This window comes from Papio anubis, chromosome 9 (assembly GCF_008728515.1).
Source record: "Papio anubis isolate 15944 chromosome 9, Panubis1.0, whole genome shotgun sequence".
Classification (NCBI taxonomy): Eukaryota; Metazoa; Chordata; class Mammalia; order Primates; family Cercopithecidae; genus Papio; species Papio anubis.
In genome coordinates this window covers 756,105-775,274 of record NC_044984.1, presented here as the reverse complement: position 1 = coordinate 775,274, position 19,170 = coordinate 756,105, and the positions used below count along the sequence as shown (strand labels likewise).

General features: G+C 39.2%; 1 protein-coding gene and 1 non-coding gene across 30 annotated transcripts in view; both read right to left on the bottom strand.

The window, feature by feature from the left end:
* WNK1 (WNK lysine deficient protein kinase 1) overlaps positions 1–19,170 on the bottom strand; it is a 156,607-nt gene that overhangs the window by 125,719 nt on the left and 11,718 nt on the right. The window lies entirely within an intron of this gene.
* Positions 2,919–3,044, bottom strand: LOC116269066. Its single transcript, XR_004176385.1, has one exon. It is a non-coding gene; the product is annotated as a U4atac minor spliceosomal RNA (small nuclear RNA).

Below are 19,170 nucleotides of genomic sequence, written 5' to 3'. Positions count from 1 at the left end.
AACAACCTAGAATGCAACCAGTACAAACGGTAAAGTTTAGAAGTTTAAGAGAGGTTATCTCCAAAAAAGAAGAATATCTAAAAGTTTTAATGTAGTGACAGGAGATTTACACAACTAGGAAGGAAGACTTCAGGAAAATAGTAATAAATATCTTGACTGTGGTGATGGTTTCATGGATGTGGACAACTAATTAAATTTGTACCTTTTAAATACGTACATTTTATTATGTCAATTATACTTCAATAATGCTATTTTAAGAAATAAATGTCAACAAAAATATTCATATTAAATGCTAACATAAAATAAGACACAATTACATCAAAGGCAAAAATTTTAAAACTGCAATTCATTATTGACAATTTTTATCACCAACTTCTTGAGACAGTAGGGAAAGGTTGTTGAAGAACAGTTTAACGAGAGGTACTTGGCATTCAGAAATTGAGCTGTCCAGTAATAGTAGCCATTAGCCAATTAAAAAAAATTCCCTCAAGATTCACACATCTGGACTGTAAAAATAAAATAAATAAAATACAATTTCTTTAGAGATGGGAATCTTGCTCTGATGCCCAGGCTGGAGTACAGTGGCACGATCATGGCTCACTGTGGCCTCAAGCAATCCTCCAACCTCAGCCTCCCAAATAGCTGGGACTACAGGCACATGCCACTGTGCCTGGATAATTTTTTATTTTTTTGGTGGAGACAGCATCTTGATTTGTTGCCTAGCCTGGTCTCAAACTCCTGGGCTCTAGCAATCCTCCCACCTCAGCCTCCCAAAGTGCTGGGATTCAGGCATGTATGTGTCACCATGCCTGGCCCCAAGTATGGTCATTGAGTACTTCACTGAAATGTTGCTGGTGTGAACTGAGATATGTTAAATGTAAAACACACAGCAGATTTTGAAGATGTAATAGAAAAGAATATATAGTATCTTTATAACTTTTATATTGATTATATGCTGAAAGATGTTTAGGCCAGGATGGTAGCTCACACTTATAATCCTAGCACTTTGGGAGGCTGAGGCGGGAGGATCACTTGAAGCCAGGAGTTTGAGACCAGTGTGGGTAATATAGTGAAACCCCCTCTGTCTCTACAAAAAAAATTTAAACATTAGCAGGGTGTGGTGGCACGTGCTTGGAGTCCCAGCTTTGGAAAGCTAAGGCCGGAGGATTGCTTAAGCCCAGGAGTTTGAAGCTGCAGTGAGCCATGGTTGTGCACCCGTCACTGCACTCCAGCCTGGGTGACAGGGCAAGACTCTGTCTCAGAAAAAAAAAAGAAACAATGTTTGGATACACTGGGTTATATGAAACATATTACCAAATTAATTCCACCTGTTTTTTTTAAATGTGGCTACTAGAAAATTTAAACTAGGTTAGGCGCAGTGGCTCATGTCTGTAATCCCAGCACTTTGGGAGGCTGACACGGGTGGATCACTTGAGGTCAGGAGTTCGAGATCAGCCTGGCCAACATGGTGAAACCTCATCTCTATAAAAATACAAAAATTAGCCAGGGGTGGTGGTGCATGCCTGTAATCTTAGCTGCTCGGGAGGCGAAGGCAGGAGAATTCGCTTAAACCTGGGAGGTGGAGGTTGCAGTGAGCCGGTATTGCTCACTACAATTTTATTTCTATCACTTTCTCCTTGGATTTCAATTAGATTTCAAAATTCCCATTAATTCATAGACTCAGGAACCCCAGAGTAATAAATCCCATGTTATTCAACTACACCTTCTAAGATTAGATCTCTGATTTTGGAAACATGATTCTATCAACTAGTTCCCTTGGTTTTCTCATCTATAAAACAGGAACGACAACATACTATGCAGCTATTGAGAGAACTCAGGAAGATGTACTACAGGGCAGCTTAGTGGCACTGTTAGGGACTTGCTACATCAGGCCCGCAGCAATGTCACTACTTCCACACTGTTTTCTCTCAAATGCAACATTCACATTCAGGCCTAATAAAAGGACAATTAGGTCATAAACTTTCAGGGTCACTTCAGACCAAAAATCTCAGAAGTCACTTTCCAAAGTCAGTCTATGACAATGATTTAAAATTATATGACACTTCAAACTGTACTGTTAGTCTACCACATTTTTTGTTATTTGTTACTTAAAATAATCCAGCCAAGTATACAAAATTGTCATTTTCAGATGAAGAAAAAGGCTTAGAAGTTAAGTGAGTAGGAGATCCAGATTCATACAAATATTAATATTGCCAGAAAACTTCATTTTAATCATTAGATTTTAAAAATAAGCCAAAAATCCCATAAGAACTCAACCACTGGGGAGGGGGAACAAAGAAATCTGACAGAACTAGAGAAAACTGGGAATTTTAAGTTCTCAAAAAAAAGTTATCTCAATCATTAGAACACAAAGTATAAAGCCCATTTGTTTAAAATAAGAACACATTTATACTTTAAAATTAAATCTGTAGTCTCCACAAAATATCTTTCAAAAACTCAAATCCAAAAAGGTTTTGAAGATTTTTAGTGCCATTGGTTTGTGTTATAGCTAATGCCAGTATTGTGCCTATTAATAAGAGACTAAACAAAAAGCAAAAATAAAACAGATCATTTAATTAACAGATCATTTAATTATAATTTATCTAATGAAGAACAGCAATTATAAAACTTCAAACGCACCTAACTTCAATTGTTACACAAAATCATAATCATTTGTTCCTTTCTAAGAAGGAACACTATGTTCAGAGCTTATGTTATGAATAATGAACAATGACAGGAGCTAAAATTCATATAGCCACTATATTTTCATTTCGTGGCAAATGGCTATCAACAACTTACCAAATGATTTAATTAAGTGGTTAAAAGGATCTAGCTTCAAGTTTATGCTCTGAGTAAAATGTTTTTCAAAGAGTGGGCAGTAAACAGTTTTTTCCCCCTGTGGAAAAGCAGTTTTTCATTTTTCCAAAAATAGTACCAAGGTAAAGCAAAGCTCTAGATGATGCAGGCATGTTGTGTAGGCGTTAGCAGTACTGCCCTCACTATGTGCTCACTGGACAGTAGTGCAACCCCAAGAAAAAGATGGTTAACAGTTTTTGTTGTTGTTGTTAATGAAATAAAACAAAAAACGGCTCATTGCTAGTAAGGAAACTATTTTGTGAAACTTTCTTCTTTTTATGTGTGCATATACTAAGTCACAATGTAAATGTATTTCTTAAAATGAGTCTCAGAAAGGTTTGAAAGCCACTGCAAAGTAGTCTGTCTATAGCAAACTACTATACATTCAGTAACTGGAGGGGTGTTGCAGGAATCAGACTGTACCAAGGTAAAAATTCTTTTTGACTGTGAGAGAGTAAGAAGCATATTTAAGGCACGGGCCTAAAGCTGACTGGATTATCCAATTCTACCACTTAGTTTACTAATTAGACAACAAACTTACCCAAGGTCATTCTTCTATAGTTTGCATTAGAACTAAGTCTCCCACTCTAATGCTCAAAATAAGCTCCACAAAGACACTTTAGCATGTAAGTATTAATTCAGAATTTCCTATTTGGTTTTCAATAACCAAAAGAAACTGCAGCTTAACACATGCAACTGTTTCCTCAAATACTATTCTACCAGATTAATGACCATGCCAGCTCTCCCATTAAAAGCTTTTTTCTAGCTAGTTACTTGGTACTTAGGATTTTATAGCACTTTTCTTTTCCCATTATGCTCAGTAGTGCATGCAACACACTATACTTAGGAATGCAACACACTTCCTTTGGGAATGCATAACTGTGGCCATAACTACGACTGAAATTTTCGTGAATTTCTATCATCTGTCTAAACTTAGAAGCAAAGTACTACAAAATCAAGTTAAATCAGACCATATTTTTGTGATCAGTGTACCTCACTATTAAAACATTATATGTATTTTAACAGTTACCATTCAAAACTTGAAGTATATCCAAAATACTCCATTCCCATCTCCTGATAAATAAATCTTCACTGACAACTGAAGTCAGTAAGAAGAGAAACATGTTAAGGACAGAAGTTAAAACGGAATTAGACAAAGATGGGGCAGATTATCACAGCTTCATACTACAAGCACAGGTTTGTTTCCACGTCCTCTTTCCTAAAGATCCATAATAAACTCATAACATTACTTGCAAAGAACCCCAGAGAAGGTGCCTCAAATTATTTCCATAAAGAAAACAACATTATTACCCATTAAGCAACTCTGTTAATGATTATCCACCAAATTCCAAATATTAAAAAATTGCTTAACATTGGGAATGGCAGAGGTACTGAGCCTTACGATGTCTAATCAAGTCAGTGAAGTACACAAAAAATGCAGGCAAGAGAAAAAGGAAGCTGAGTCAGGTACAGAGTTCTTTGCATCCACAGATAAAATGCTTTATTCTTTATTTCTCAAACTTGCAGTATAAAGACCAAAAAAATCCACTATTTTAATTTCACAGTCCAGTCAATTCACATGGCTGTATGTGGATTTTTCTTTCAGAAAATTAAGGGAAAGGAGCCAGGCACAGGGCTTATACCTGTAATCCCAGCACTTTGGGAGGCTGAGGCAGGTGGATCACTTGAGGTCAGGAGTTTGAGACCAGCCTGGCCAATATGGTGAAACCCCGTATTTACTAAAAATACAAAGATTAGCCAGGTGTGCCATGCACCTGTAATCCTAGCTACTCAGGAGGCTGAGACAGGAGAATTGCTTGAACTCAGGAGGCGGAGGTTGCAGTGAGCCCAGATCGCGCCACTGCACTCCAGCCTGGGTGACAAAGTGAAATTGTGTCTCAAAAAAAGAAAAGAAAAGAAAAGAAAATTAAGGGAAAGGGAATTCATAATGTATCTGTGCATTTTAATACTATAGTCACAGCAACATAAGCTAAATTACTTTCCCAACAGGGAATTAGAAATCTGAAAGCAAATACTACTCACATCTCAAATAAAATAACTGCCAAAAATTTACTCACTCATTTTTCTAAAATGTTATGAAAACGTGTACATTATTCAACTCTCTTGGAGAAAAGTAGACAACATGATTTATAAAAAATCACACAATTCGTGGCAATTTTAACAGAAGAGAATGCTCTCCCACTGAACTTCGTAAAAACAAAAGAAAATCCAGACTTCATCTGTTTTACTTTTACATTTTAGAGCAGTAAAATTCTTAATTTCTTATTTCCCAAACAATACTCCCCATTATTGTTTGCTTCCCCTGTAATGTTTATTCCTCCCTGAGTTCTGAGATTCCTAGGTATGGAATTTGAATTTCCTGGTAGTACCAGCTTTTGCTCTTATTTTTAGAACCTTACTGTGACCCTGTGATGGTGTTCACCAGAAAGAACATGAGACAGAAGTCATACCTGTATTAGTAACTATTACCAGTATTACTAAGAATTTAAAATTTTTGTTCTAGTTTACATGTCCTGTCCTTACAATTTTATATTTTAATAAGTCACTCATAATCTCAAACTCTAATAACAATGACTGTTAGCATGATAGATATTTCGTTCCAATTTCTACGAATTACTTTAAAAAAAAAAAAAAAAAGACCATTGGCAGGGCGCGGTGGCTCACACCTGTAGTACCAGCACTTTGGGAGGCTGAGGCGGGTGGATTGAGGTCAGGAGTTCGAGGTCAGCCTGGCCAACATAGTGAAACTCCATCTCTACTGAAAATATAAAAATTAGCCAGGCGTGGTGGCACGCCTGTAATCCCAGCCACTCGGGAGGCTGAGGCAGGAGAACTGCTTGAACCCGGGAGGTGGAAGTTGCAGTGAGCCAAGATCGTGCCACTGCAATCTAGCCTGGGTGACAGGGCAAGACTCCATCTCAGAAAAAAAGAAAGAAAAAGAAAAAGAAAAAACAGTTAATAAAAAAATTAAAAAGATGATTTTACATAAATTTCAAGATTTTCAATGCCTTTTAAAACTAAAACATCAAACCATAATCACAGGTATTAAAATTCTAAATATTCAATAGTATAAGGGAATAGCCTTCTTCTGGTTTCCCACAGGTCAAGTAAACAGTTTAAGCAAAATTTAACCCTAATTATAAGCAAAGAGGTGAAAATTGCTTAGGTTGGTAAATGAGTCCTTTTAGGTGAAAATATCATCATTTAAATCATTTAAGTAACCAGGACTCAGCTACTACTTATAGATTTGATAGCTCGAGCACTAAATACAAAGTGAGGTTTAAAGTCCTTCTAAAGCAGTTAACAAGGCATCCATTGCCAAAGTTTTGGATTATGTTTTAGAGTCACATTTACCACATGAAGCTTGTGTTTAATATAACAAATCCACCATATCTGAACAGCAAACAAAGACAGATGATAAATACTGTAAACTGTTGGAAGTCAAACACTGTAAAGTTTCCTGAGTCTGTGGTAAGTTATTTTTCTTAAATAGCTACCATGTATGATGTGTTTCACTGAGCAACTACAGTGAACTTTAATAGGTACTATTTACCACTTGTCATTTCATGAAAACTACCAGGAGCTTTGCTTTCACTGTTTCTCTTCAAATGCTTCCCAGTTCATAATATACTAATACTTAAGAAATTACATAGCTGAATTATAGTTCCATGGTAGATCATATCTACATATCTAGCTCTGTCTCAAAATTCTAGCAGACTACGTTTGGTCCAAAGTAACCCAAGTGCCTAACTCTATGACAAAATCATATCTTTCACATAAAAACAAATCTAATTCTTCAGCTACTTAAAAACTCCAGGATGGGTGCGGTGGCTCACGCCTGTAATCCCAGCACTTTGGGAGGCTGAGGCAGGCAGATCACGACGTCAGGAGAACGAGACCATCTCGGTCAACATGGTGAAACTCCACCTCTACTAAAAATACAAAAATTAGCTGGGCGTGGTGGCGGCGCCTGTAGTCCCAGCTACTCGGGAGGCCAAGGCAGCAGAATTGCTTGAACCCAGGAGGCAGAGGTTGCAGTGAGCCGAGATTGCACCCCTGCACTCCACCCTGGCAACAGAGCGAGACTCCGTCTCAAAAAAAACAAAAAACAAACAAACAAAAAACCCTCCAAATGATAAGCACAGATGCTGACTAATTTTATCCAATAAGAAAAGTAACTAAAAAGTTAACACTGCACATCATGGAGTTAAAATATACACATAATTCTCAATAAATCACAGAATAGTAACAATAAAGGGACCAAGAGCTCATTTAGTACAGTCTATTTATCTTCAACACTTCTGAATGAATACTTACTCTGTGTGAAAAAGTCTTCGTAAACACTCTAGTCGGTTATTATGAGTCAAACATAGCATTATGGGTCATTTCTTTATAGTTCACATTCTAATTTATAATAAATCCTAATTTTCTTTTACTGTCTCTTAGAAGTTCTTGAACAACCATACAATGCAACTTCTCTCCCAAAGCACCAGCCCAGGTACAAATACCATATAGAGCGAGAACACACTGAGATCTGGGCCAGGCATAGTGGCTCACACCTGTAATCCCAGCACTTTGGGAAACCGAGGTGGGCAGACCACGAGGTAAAGAGAGAGCAAGACCATCCTGGCCAACATGGTGAAACTCCGTCTCTCCTAAAAATACAAAAAATTAGCCGGGCGTGGTGGCAGGCGCCTGTAGTCCCAGCTACTCGGGAGGCTGAGGCAGGAGAATCGCTTCAATCTGGGAGGCAGAGGTTGCAGTGAGCCAAGATCACACCACTGCACTCCAGCCTGGCGATAAAGTGAGACTCTGTCTCAAGAAACACACACACACACACACACACACACACACATATTGAGATCTGACTTTAACTTCACATTTTTAAAATGTAACAACAAACAGAAGCTTAAAAACTGAAAAAGGCCACAGTGTCTCACACCTATAATCCCAGCACGTTGGGAGGCTGAGGCAAAGGATCACTTGTGGCCAAGAGTTCGAGACCAGCCTGGGCAAAATAGCTTGACCCCATCTCTACAAAAAATTGGAAAAACTAGCCAGGCATGGTGGTACATGCCTGTAGTCCCAGCTACTCGGGAGGCTAAAGGGGAAGGACTGCTTGAGCCCAGGAGTTCAAAGCTGCAGTAGGCCATGATCCTGCCACTCAACTCCAGTCTGGGCCACAGAATGAGATCCTGTCTTTATTGTCTTTGAGGTCACAGACAACCTGACCTATTAGTTTTAATGTGTACTACAAGGTAATTATGACGTTTAAAGAGAAGCATGCTCAGCTTTTAAAACAAAAATGAAAAACCAACAAACAAACAAAAATGATCTAGGCTCCACTCCCACCTCTATGTTTGTTGAATGTAAGTTTGGCAAATTATTTCATTTCAGTCTCTTCACCCTGTAAAATGGGACTAATACCTTATTCAGGTGACACAAGAATATATGAGAATATATATAAAACACAGTGGTTCATAAATATTATCAAATCGCCACCCTTTTCTCACCATTTTGAGAATACAAGTCCTTCAAACATACACAGTTCAAACTTTTTTTTTTGAGACAACATGTTGCTCTATTGCCCAGGCTAGAGTACAGTGGCACGACCATAGCTCACTGCAGCCTTGAACTACAGCTAGGACTCCAGGCATGTACCACCTCGCTCAGCTAATATGTTAATTTTTTTTGCAGAGATGAGGTCTTGCTATGTTGCACAGGCTGGTCTCAAATTTTCGGCCTCAAGTGATCCTCTGGCCTTGGACTCCCAAAGTGCTGGGATTACACGCCAAACTTTTGATCAAACTTTACATTAGGCCCTAAAAAAAGTTGCCATTGAAAACACAACTTGCCATAACAAGACAAATTTAAAGACAACTGATCTAAGAACTCATTTGTGTTACAAGAAAGACTATTACTTGATATGCCATTTATCTTATCATATTCAGTAATGTCTTCATTTACTCTCTACTAGTAAATACAGAAATAAGGGAATAACCATTATTGTAACTGCAAAAGTCAAATTTTAAACATTGATAAGGAGCTAGCATAAACATTTTAAAAATCTATTTTTTGTATATTAAGTTCAATTTTAGATTTTAATACTATAACAAAAATATCCATGAAGATAAATCAATTTTAAACACCAATAGCAAGAAGATAAAATATAAGAAATTCACCTATCAAGTTCAGAGATAAGATTCACTATACTTAAATGAAAAAAAGAAAAACAGAATTAAGATGATTAACCAATTTGATGGTATAAACAGTGCTATACTATTGACATTAAATTCTCGCCATTGAAAAATATTTGCAGAAAATATAAAAGGATTCATTCTGATATAAGGAACTTATGAAAACTGGTTAGGGGAGAAAAGCACCTGAAGGCAAAAATACACCAAAAGACAAAAGAGGAAATACAATTAGTTATTATTATCAAAGCATATGGGGGAAAGTTCTGCAGACATAAACTATAGTTTATGAAATATTTAATAGTATTGATAAATAGGGTTAGTAAAATAACTCTCACTTGGGTCACTGAAAATCTATATAACTCTTTTGGAAAACAATCTTACAATGAATTGAAAGTATTTAAATGTTCATGCCCTTAGAACCAGTAATTCCATTTCTGAAATTTAATCCTAAGAAAATAGCTCTAAACAGTGAAATCTGAGGTATTGGTGTTTTGCTCACAAGGCTAAGTAGGTAAATTCCCTTCTCCTATTCCAAGCCCTTGTGGGCCTCTAGCCTCAAGACTGTTGTTTTAGAACCAACAATTAGAAGACAGTCTCCTCAGCTGGCTTCTGTCTGAGAAAGTCCAGGCCCAAACAAAGGAGTTTGGTTGGATTATATTCAAGAGGGAGGGGATGAGAATGGAGTTTGAGAGGTAGATGCTGAAGGAAAGGAAGGGATTAGAGGATTCATCCAGATAAGATCAATACACTCATCCTCCTTGTGAGCTGCAGGGAGAAGGGAGGACAATGGAGAGACAATAATGGTAAAAACTTTCCTTTGGAACATTATGCAAAGATCCTATTACCCAATATTCTCTGTAACAAGGCCTTAAAGAAACCTTCCAGACTTACATAAACGGGCATGTCAATGACAAGCGGTGTAGGTGAAAGACCGGAGGAAAGCCCTTTCCTGATAGAATGTATGAGGCTCACCAAGGATATGGGGGAGGAGGATTTGTACAGGGAAATAATGGCTAATTCAATTAGGTAAGGATACAACACAGATTAAATTTGGTTTTCATAAAATATTATTTCATGGTTACAACCCTGTGGAGTAAGACCCTCGCCCACTATATTTACAATAGAAAAAATAACAATACCTAACACTGCAGGGAAACAAAGGAAATTACGGTATATGCACATAAGGAACTGTCAAGCAGCTATTAAAAATATTTATACTAATTCTTATGTTACACTGAATTATAAAATTTTCAGGATATAAAATTGCAAACACACATCTATGATCCCACTAAAACATAAGTTTCACGAAGGCAGAATTTTTTCTCTATTTGCTACCTAAGACAGCCTTAAGCACAGAGGAGTACAATAAACATTTGGTGAATAAATTTTAAAATCCATCATGAAAGGGAACAGGCAAACATTCTAAATCATATATCGACATTGTCTTTTTTGATGAAACTTCAGTGGGGTTATTTTGGTTATTTTTCCTTGTTTCCTAAGATATCTCTGAGTATACATTACTTCTATGATGGGAAAAAACTGACTGGGAAGTAGTTCCTTTTAAATGCATTAAGAATTTCCTATATTTTCAAAATATCTTTGGTATGCTCTAGAGTAGATTTAACAGTTTAAATAAAGGAAGCCGACTTAGGATATCTTGAGAGGGTAGGAAGTAGAAAAGGCACACTAAGGCTTTTCCTCCTATAGCTTAGTCAATATACGAAACTAAACTTCCTCAAAGAACTTTTTTTTTTTTTGAGACGGAGTTTTGCTCTTGTTGCCCAGGCTGGAATATGTAATGGCACGATCTCGGCTCACCACAACCTCGGCTCACCGCAACCTCCACCTCCTGGGTTCAAGCAATTCTCCTGCCTCAGCCTCCGGAGTGGCTGGGATTACAGGCATGTGCCACCATGCCCAGCTAATTTTGTATTTTTAGCAGAGACGGGGTTTCTCCATCTTGGTTAGGCTGGTCTTGAACTCCTGACCTCAGGTGATCCGCCCGCCTTGGCCTCCCAAAGTGCTGGATTACAGGTGTGAGCCACTGCGCCAGGCTCCTCAAAGAACGTTCAATGTAATGTTATTCAAGCCCCTAACACTTGGCTTTTACAAATTTCTGAACCACACCGTACCACTGTTCTAAAAACAAACTACTGAATTATAATGTTCTGATAATACCCCAAATTATATGCGAAGCAGTAAATGCACTTTCTTGCAAATCTCTGAACAAAGGCTGGAAGTGAGAAGACTAATTTAGCTTTGTAATATATCAACCATGACTTCTATAACTTCTGTTCAGAGTGATCAAATGTATTAATGATCAATTTACTAGATTTAGTTCTAACTAAATGTTTGCATCTGTGGGACAAACATTCTAATTTTCTCTTACTGAGAATTAAAAAAATAATATGTACTCAATAATTCAAGTGTTTTTTATACATAACTTCAAAATTTTAACGTGGGAAATGGTTTTCCTCTACGGCAAATCTAGCAAATTATGCCACCACACAGCAACATAACTATGTGTGTGCATACATATGTATACACATAATTACATTGCTGTATGGTGGCATACATATATACATACACATACACACACCCCTATACGTACATACACACACACATACATACACACACACTCACCCATTATGATTACTGTGTAAAAATATTTTGCTGTTTTTTAATCTAAAAACCTCAAATTCTTAAATGGGAAAATGCTTTTGCTATGTGGTAAAACAGGCCAACTGTACAACCATACAATATAATGATAACTATAAAAACAGAGTTCAAACACACAGAAACCAGTATGTCATACACAGTAACAATGCTTATCTCTGGATAAAGGTACTGACTGCAGGTGGTTTTTTATTTCTTTTTTCCTCCTCTAATTTCCTAACTTTTATAATGAGAGTGTTTCACTAATTTTTTAAAGCATCTTTTTTGTGTATGATTTAAGGATGGTTACAATAACAAAGGTGGAAATAAAAGAAATTTATAACTCAGATAATTTAGTCAAAGTCAAATTAATTTGTAGCCATAAACAATGACTATCAAAGGCCCTTATGCAAAAAGAAAGTAAGCTTCTGTAGTCATTAAATTAAGAGGGTTTCTCAAGCCTGTAATCCCAATACTTAGGAGGCTGAGACAGGAGGATTATTTGAACCTAGGAGTTCAAGACCAGCCTGGGTGACAGTGTGTAACCCAGTCTAAAAATAAAAAATAATTTTAAAAAATTACCATCAACAGTTTGAAGAGAATGGTCTTGCCACCTCAAATATATTACAACTTTATTAAAATAAATCAGTTAAGGCTGGGTGCACTGGCTCACGCCTGTAATCCCAACACTTTGGGAGGCCGAGGCGGGCAGATCACCTGAGGTCAGGAGTTCGAGATCAACCGGGCCAATACGGTGAAACCCCGTCTCTACTAAAAATACAAAAATTAGCTGGGCGTGGTGGCGCACCCCTGTAATCCCAGCTACTTAGGAGGCTGAGTCAGGAGAATCACTTGAACCCAGGAGGCAGAACAAGACCCTATCTCAAAAACAAAAAAATTTAACTCTTCTAGAAAAACTCAATGCTAATAAATAGCTGAACTACAAACAGTTTATCTTTCATAAGCAAGAGCCAGACACCAAAAACCAATTGAAACCATTTCTCAGTATCATTAAGATATGAATATGGACACTAAATTAATTAACAAGCTTAAGGAGCCACAATGGCCAGAAATTACTAAAGAATATAAAGCGCCGGGCACAGTGGCTCACGCCTGTCATCCCAGCACCTTGGGAGGCCGAGGTGGGCGGATCACAAGGTCAGGACAGGAGACCAAGACCATCCTGGTTAACACAGTGAAACCTCATCTCTACTAAAAATACAAAAAATTAGCCGGGCGTGGTGGCACGCGCCTGTAGTCCCAGCTACTCAGGAGGTGGAGGCAGGAGAGTTGCTTGAACCCAGCAGGCAGAGGTTGCAGTGAGCCGAGATCACACCACTGCACTCCAGCCTGGGCGACAGAGCGAGACTCCGTCTCCAAAAAAAAAAGGAAAGAATATAAAGTCGTAAGTTTACGCATTTAATGTATTCCAAACACACACTAGCAGTTTATCTGAAATAAACCAAAATATTTACCAAATATTTCAAGATATTTACAGTAAACACTTGTAGTATTCTCTTAACAACGACTAAAGTACTCAAAGAACAAAGCCATAAAGAAATGCCATTTCTGATTACTGGACATACTGGCAAATAACAAAGATAATATTTTAAAGGATGAGGATTCTAATTTTCTTAACAATCTGGTATTAAAAACATCACAAACCACTAAGAGTTTAAAACTCCAAATTTCTGTATTCAGCAACAGCAAAGAATTATGGCTTGTAAAGGATGCTAATGCAAGAAACCACAAAAAGGAAGGTGTTAAGATATTTTTTAAAAGGAAGTAGTAAACTTACTGTAGCATCAACTTTCACAGCATTTTAATAGAATAGTCTAAATTAGCAATGGTCAACAGAAACATAATGTGAGCTAAATGCAATTTAATTTTCTAGTAGTTACATTAAAAATGTAAAAAGAAACAGATTAATATATTTAACAAATATACCTAAACATCATCATTTCAGTATGTAATCCAATTTTTTGGAAACAAATGTTTTTCTTTTTTATACTAAATTTTCAAAATCCAAAACACACATGCTTACTTATAAATATTTCCTAACTGCTACAGTCTAAATGCTTCCTCCCCACCAAATTCATGCATCAGAAACTTAATCCCGGGCCAGGCGCAGTGGCTCACACCTATAATCCCAGCACACTGGGAGGCCGAGGCAGGTAGATCACCTGAGGTCAGGAGTTTGAGACCAGCCTGACCAACATGGAGAAACTCCATCTCCACTAAAAATACAAAATTAGCCAGGTGTGGTGGCGCATGCCGATAATGCCAGCTACTCGGGGAGGCTGAGGCAGAAGAATCGCTTGAACCCGGGAGGCGGAGGTTGTGGTGAGCTGAGATCACACCATTGCACTCCAGCCTGGGCACCAAGAGTGACACTCCATCTCAAAAAGAAAAAAAGAAAAAAGAAATTTAATCCCCAATGCAACAGTGTTTTCGGAAGTGGGGCTCTGCCTCCATGAATGAATTAATGCAGCTGTAAAAAGGGCTTTTGAGTGTGGGTTCACACACTCTTGCCCTCAGGCCCTCTGCCATGTGAGCATGTGGCAAGAAAGCCCTCAACTTCCCAAGTAACTCATGATGCCAGTGTCTTGCTTGGACTTCTAGGCCTACAGAACTGCGAGGAAACATACTTCTGTTCTTTATATATTATGTTAATGGTAGCGCAAATGAACTAAGACACTAATTCTTCACCGAAAACAGGCCCAGTAGCCGAGCACACCTGGCACCCATATTTTTCTGAACACCTTTCTACAACAAAAAGAACCAGGGCTCTAGGAGAAATGGCTGGCGCAGGACTGGGGTGGGGAAATAATAAAATAAACTGAGAACATCTTGTACAGAAAGTAAGGATGTCATCAAAAAATGGTAGGGACATGTTAACAACCAGGACGCAGAAGGGGCCAGGCATGGTGGCTCACACCTGTAATCCCAGCACTTTGGGAGGCTGAGACGGGATTACTTAAGGTCAGTCAGGAGTCTGAGACCAGCCTGGCTAACATGGCGAAATCTGTCTCTACCAAAAACACAAAAACTAGCCGGTCATGGTGGCATGCGCCTGTAATCCCAGCAATTTGGGAGGCTGAGGCATGAGAACCACTTGAACCCAGGAGGCAGAGATTGCAGTGAGCAAAGATGGTGCCTCCAGCCTGGGTGACAGAGTTAGACTCTGTCTCAACACGCCTATAATCCCAGCACTTTGGGAGGCTGAGGTGGGTGGATCACGAGGTCAGGAGTTTAAGACCAGCCTGGCTGACATGGTGAAACCCTGTCTCTACTAAAATACAAAAAAAAAATTGGCCGGGTGTGGTGATGCGTGCCTGTAATCCCAGCTACTCGGGAGGCTGAGGCAGGAGAACTGCTTGAACCTGGGAAGCAGAGGTTGCAGTGAGCCGAGATTGCACCACTGCACTCCAGCCTGGTGACAGAGCAAGACTCCGTCTCAAAAAAAAAAAAAAAAATTACTACATCCATTACATGAAGAAAGGGAAAAATTGTATTGTGTAATATTTAGCTAAGTACTGGTTGTTGAAGAAGTCAACTTTACTCATTAAGAGAATAAGAATGGTAGATGTTTAAAACATTAATGAGGTATTCACACCAAATGCACATTCAGTAAATTTGTGAAAGCCTGTAATAGTGATATTTATGGGTAATATGGCAGTTTCAATTCTGCCCTTCTAAGAGGGACAGAATATGGTCAAGACTCTCATCACAGAAATCAAACTATGCTTTCGCCAGAGGATGATCATCTATGCTCCCCACTCATGTCCATGAAAACAAAAAAAATCTGTGGAGACATAAAGAAACTGATACAAGCAGGCTGGGCATGGTACCTCACGCCTGTAATCCCAGCACTTTGGGAGGCCAAGGAGGGCAGATCACTTGAGGTCAGGAGTTCTAGACCAGCCTGGCCAACATGGTGAAACCCCATCTCTACTAAAAATACAAAAATTAGCTGGGCGTGGTTGCAGGCGCCTGTAATCCCAGCTACTCGGGAGGTTGAGGAACGATAATCGCCTGAACCCGGGAAAGGGAGGTTGCAGTGAGCCAATGTATCTCTCCACTGCACTCCAGCCTGGGCCTGGACAGAGAGAGACTCTGCCTCAAAAACAAACAAACAAACAAAAACCTGATACAATGCAACACAAACAATTTGTCACCAAACTAAAACCTAAACTAGCCCCTCTATGTAGTAGGGTGCCTGGGTAGGCAGAACAAATATTTGAGTTGATAGTTTACCATGTATTAATGCTGCTGGCTTTTTTTGTCTAGGTAGAAAAGAGCATGTCTAGGTAGAAAGGAGCCACCAGAGTGGTCCTTCTGTTACGTCATTGAAGCAAACAGACATGAATTGAAAGGGAGTAGCAGATTCTATGTGTGACTTGATAAAAAGCTGTCTCTATCAATAATATTAGGAAGGGAGTTAAGAGGTATGTAGAAGTATGCAAAAAATGCCAAAAACTCTTCTGGTAAACAACTGCAACTCCAAGGCCTTCCATTTTAAGTTTACTATTATTAGAAATTCCCTGATAAACTTCCATGTACTTCAATGACATAAACTGGCAGAAAAGTTTCCCTCACCTGAATCCACACAGAGTAAGGCAACTCACCTTGAAGGACAGAGAATTAGTCTAAATTTGGGGATTACAGAGGGAAAGGAGATTTGCATGTGTAGGTAAGGCTGAAAACCCCTATCAACCCGGCCAGGCGTGGTGGTTCAAGTCTGTAATACCAGCACTGTGGGAGGCCAAGGCGGGTGGATCACGAGGTCAGGACTTTGAGACCAGCCTGACCAACATGGTGAAACCCCTTCTCTACTAAAAATACAAAAATTAGCCGGGCGTGGTGGTGCGCGCCTGTAGTCCCAGCTACTCCGGAGGGTGAGGTAGAAGAATCACTTGAACCCAGAAGGCAGAGGTTGCAGTGAGTCGAGATTGTGTTACTGCACTCCAGCCTGGGCGACAGAGCGAGACTGTCTCAAAAAAAAAAAAAAAAAGAATAATCAAAGCTAAAGCAGTAATTGGCTTGGAACAGACTTATGATACAAAAGCAGACAAAACATTACAGTTCAATGCTTCAACTTTTAAAGACCTTTTCCAGCTCATCTATTCATCTCATCCTTGACCGTGCTTTCTACTTACCCAACCTTCCCTGATCTTATTCGTTCAAAATTACCAGAAGAAATGGCCTACACTTATTTTGTTCATGGTTTTATTTTTTAATTTTTATTTACATACATATATTTTATTATGGATTCAGGGGGTACATGTACAAGTTTGCTACATGGATATGCTGCATAATGGTGAGGTTAGGGTTTCTAGTTACTTAACCTTATCACCTTATCACCCAAATAGTGAACATTGTACCCAATATGTAATTTTTCAACCCTCACTCCAGCCTACACTTATTGTCTCTACTTTCTAAACTTCCTCTCGTCCACTCATTAAACCCACTGCAAATTTTCCCCTCTTCTGAAACTGTAAGGTCACCAAATATTCAGTAACTATGACATATAGTTAACCTTTATTAATTCTGCATGTATGTTTGTGATAACATCCTTTGTACATTTTCCAAAAAAATAACTATTTTTTCTTTATTAATAGAGTATACATATTTAAATGTGTAACTTCAGTTCTAAAAATAACACTCTATATACTTTAAAGGGATGAACTTTATGGTTAAAGTTGAACTTTTTGGATAAAGTTATTTTTATTTTTAAAATTTTTTGCAGGCCGGGCGCGGTGGCTCAAGCTTGTAATCCCAGCACTTTGGGAGGCCGAGGCAGGTGGATCACCTGAGGTCGGGAGTTCAAGACCAGCCTGACCAACGTGGAGAAACCCCATCTCTACTAAAAATACAAAGTTAGCCGGGGTGGTGGCACATGCCTGTAATCCCAGCTACTCGGGAGGCTGAGGCAGGAGAATCGCTTGAACCCGGGAGGCGGAGGTTGCAGTGAGCCGAGATCGCGCCATTGCACCCTAGCCTGGGCAAAAAGAGCGAAACTCTGTCTCAAAAAAAAAAAAAAAAAAATTTTTGGAGACTCACATCTTGCTACATTGTCCCAGCTAGTCTTAAACTCCTGGCCTCAAGCAATGCTCTCAGCTCGGCCTCCCAAAAGTGCTAAGATTAGAAGTATGAGCTGCCATGCCCAGTCTTGATATAGTTATATTTTTAAAAAGCACAACTTGACCCAAGATCTGATACAGTGCATTCCAAAAGAATTTTCTGCAATGATTAAAAAAAAAATTGTTTTTGAGACAGGGTCATAGCTCTGTCACCCAGGCTGAAGTGCAAGTGGCATGATCAAGCCTCACTGCAGCCCTGACCTCCCCAGCTCAAGCAAGCCACCCAGCTCAGTCTCTTAAAGTAGCTGGGACTACAGATGCACACCACCAGGCCCAGCTAATTTTTTAATTTTTTGTAGAGACAGGGTCTTGCTATGTTGCCCAGACTGGTCTTGTAACCCCTGGGCTCAAGAAATCCTCCTGCCTCAGCCTTCCAAAGTGTTGAGATTACAGGTATAAGCCACCATGCCCAGCCTGAAAATGTTATTTATCTGTGCAATTCAATATTGTAGCCACATGTTGTCACTGAGCACTCGAAATGGGGCTAGTACAAGAAAATTAAGTTTTAAAAATTTCATTTTAATTCATTTAAATTTGATAGCCACATAAAGGCTGGATACAGTGGCTCACACCTGTAATCTCAGCACTTTGGAAGACTGAGGTGGGTGGATCACCTGAGCTCAGGAGTTCCAGACCAGCCTGGCCAACATGGCAAAACCCCGTCTCTACTAAAAATACAAAATTAGCTGGGCATGGTGGCACGTGCCTGTAATCCCAGCTACTCAGGAGGCTGAGGCAGAATGCTTGAACCTACGAGGCAGAGGTTACAGTGAGCTGAGATCACGCCACTGCACTCCAGCCTGGGCGGCAAGAGGGAAATAGCCACATGAGGCTGGTGGATACTGTATTAGATAGTGAACAGTGCAGAAATCTAGGGCATTACCAGTGACTTACATGTATTTATGTGCTTCTCTCTTATTCAACCTCCCCCTTACTTAGGCAACCTTAAATTTAATTGTTAATGACTTTTTTTTAAATTTCTTTTTGTCAGGGCAGTTTCTCAGTGTGAATGTTAATGATTTCTTTTTTTCTTTTTTGAGACGGAGTTTCACTCTTGTGGCCCAGGCTGGAGTGCAATGCTGTGATCTCGGCTCACCACAACCTCCGCCTCTCGGGTTCAAGCGATTCTCCTGCCTCAGCCTGCCGAGTAGTTGGGATTATAGGCATGTGCCACCGGCCCAGCTGATTTTTGTATTTTTAGTAGAGACGGGGTTTCTCCATGTTGGTCAGGCTGGTCTCCAACTCCTGACCTCAGGTGATCCGCCCACCTCAGCCTCCCAAAGTGCTGGGATTATAGG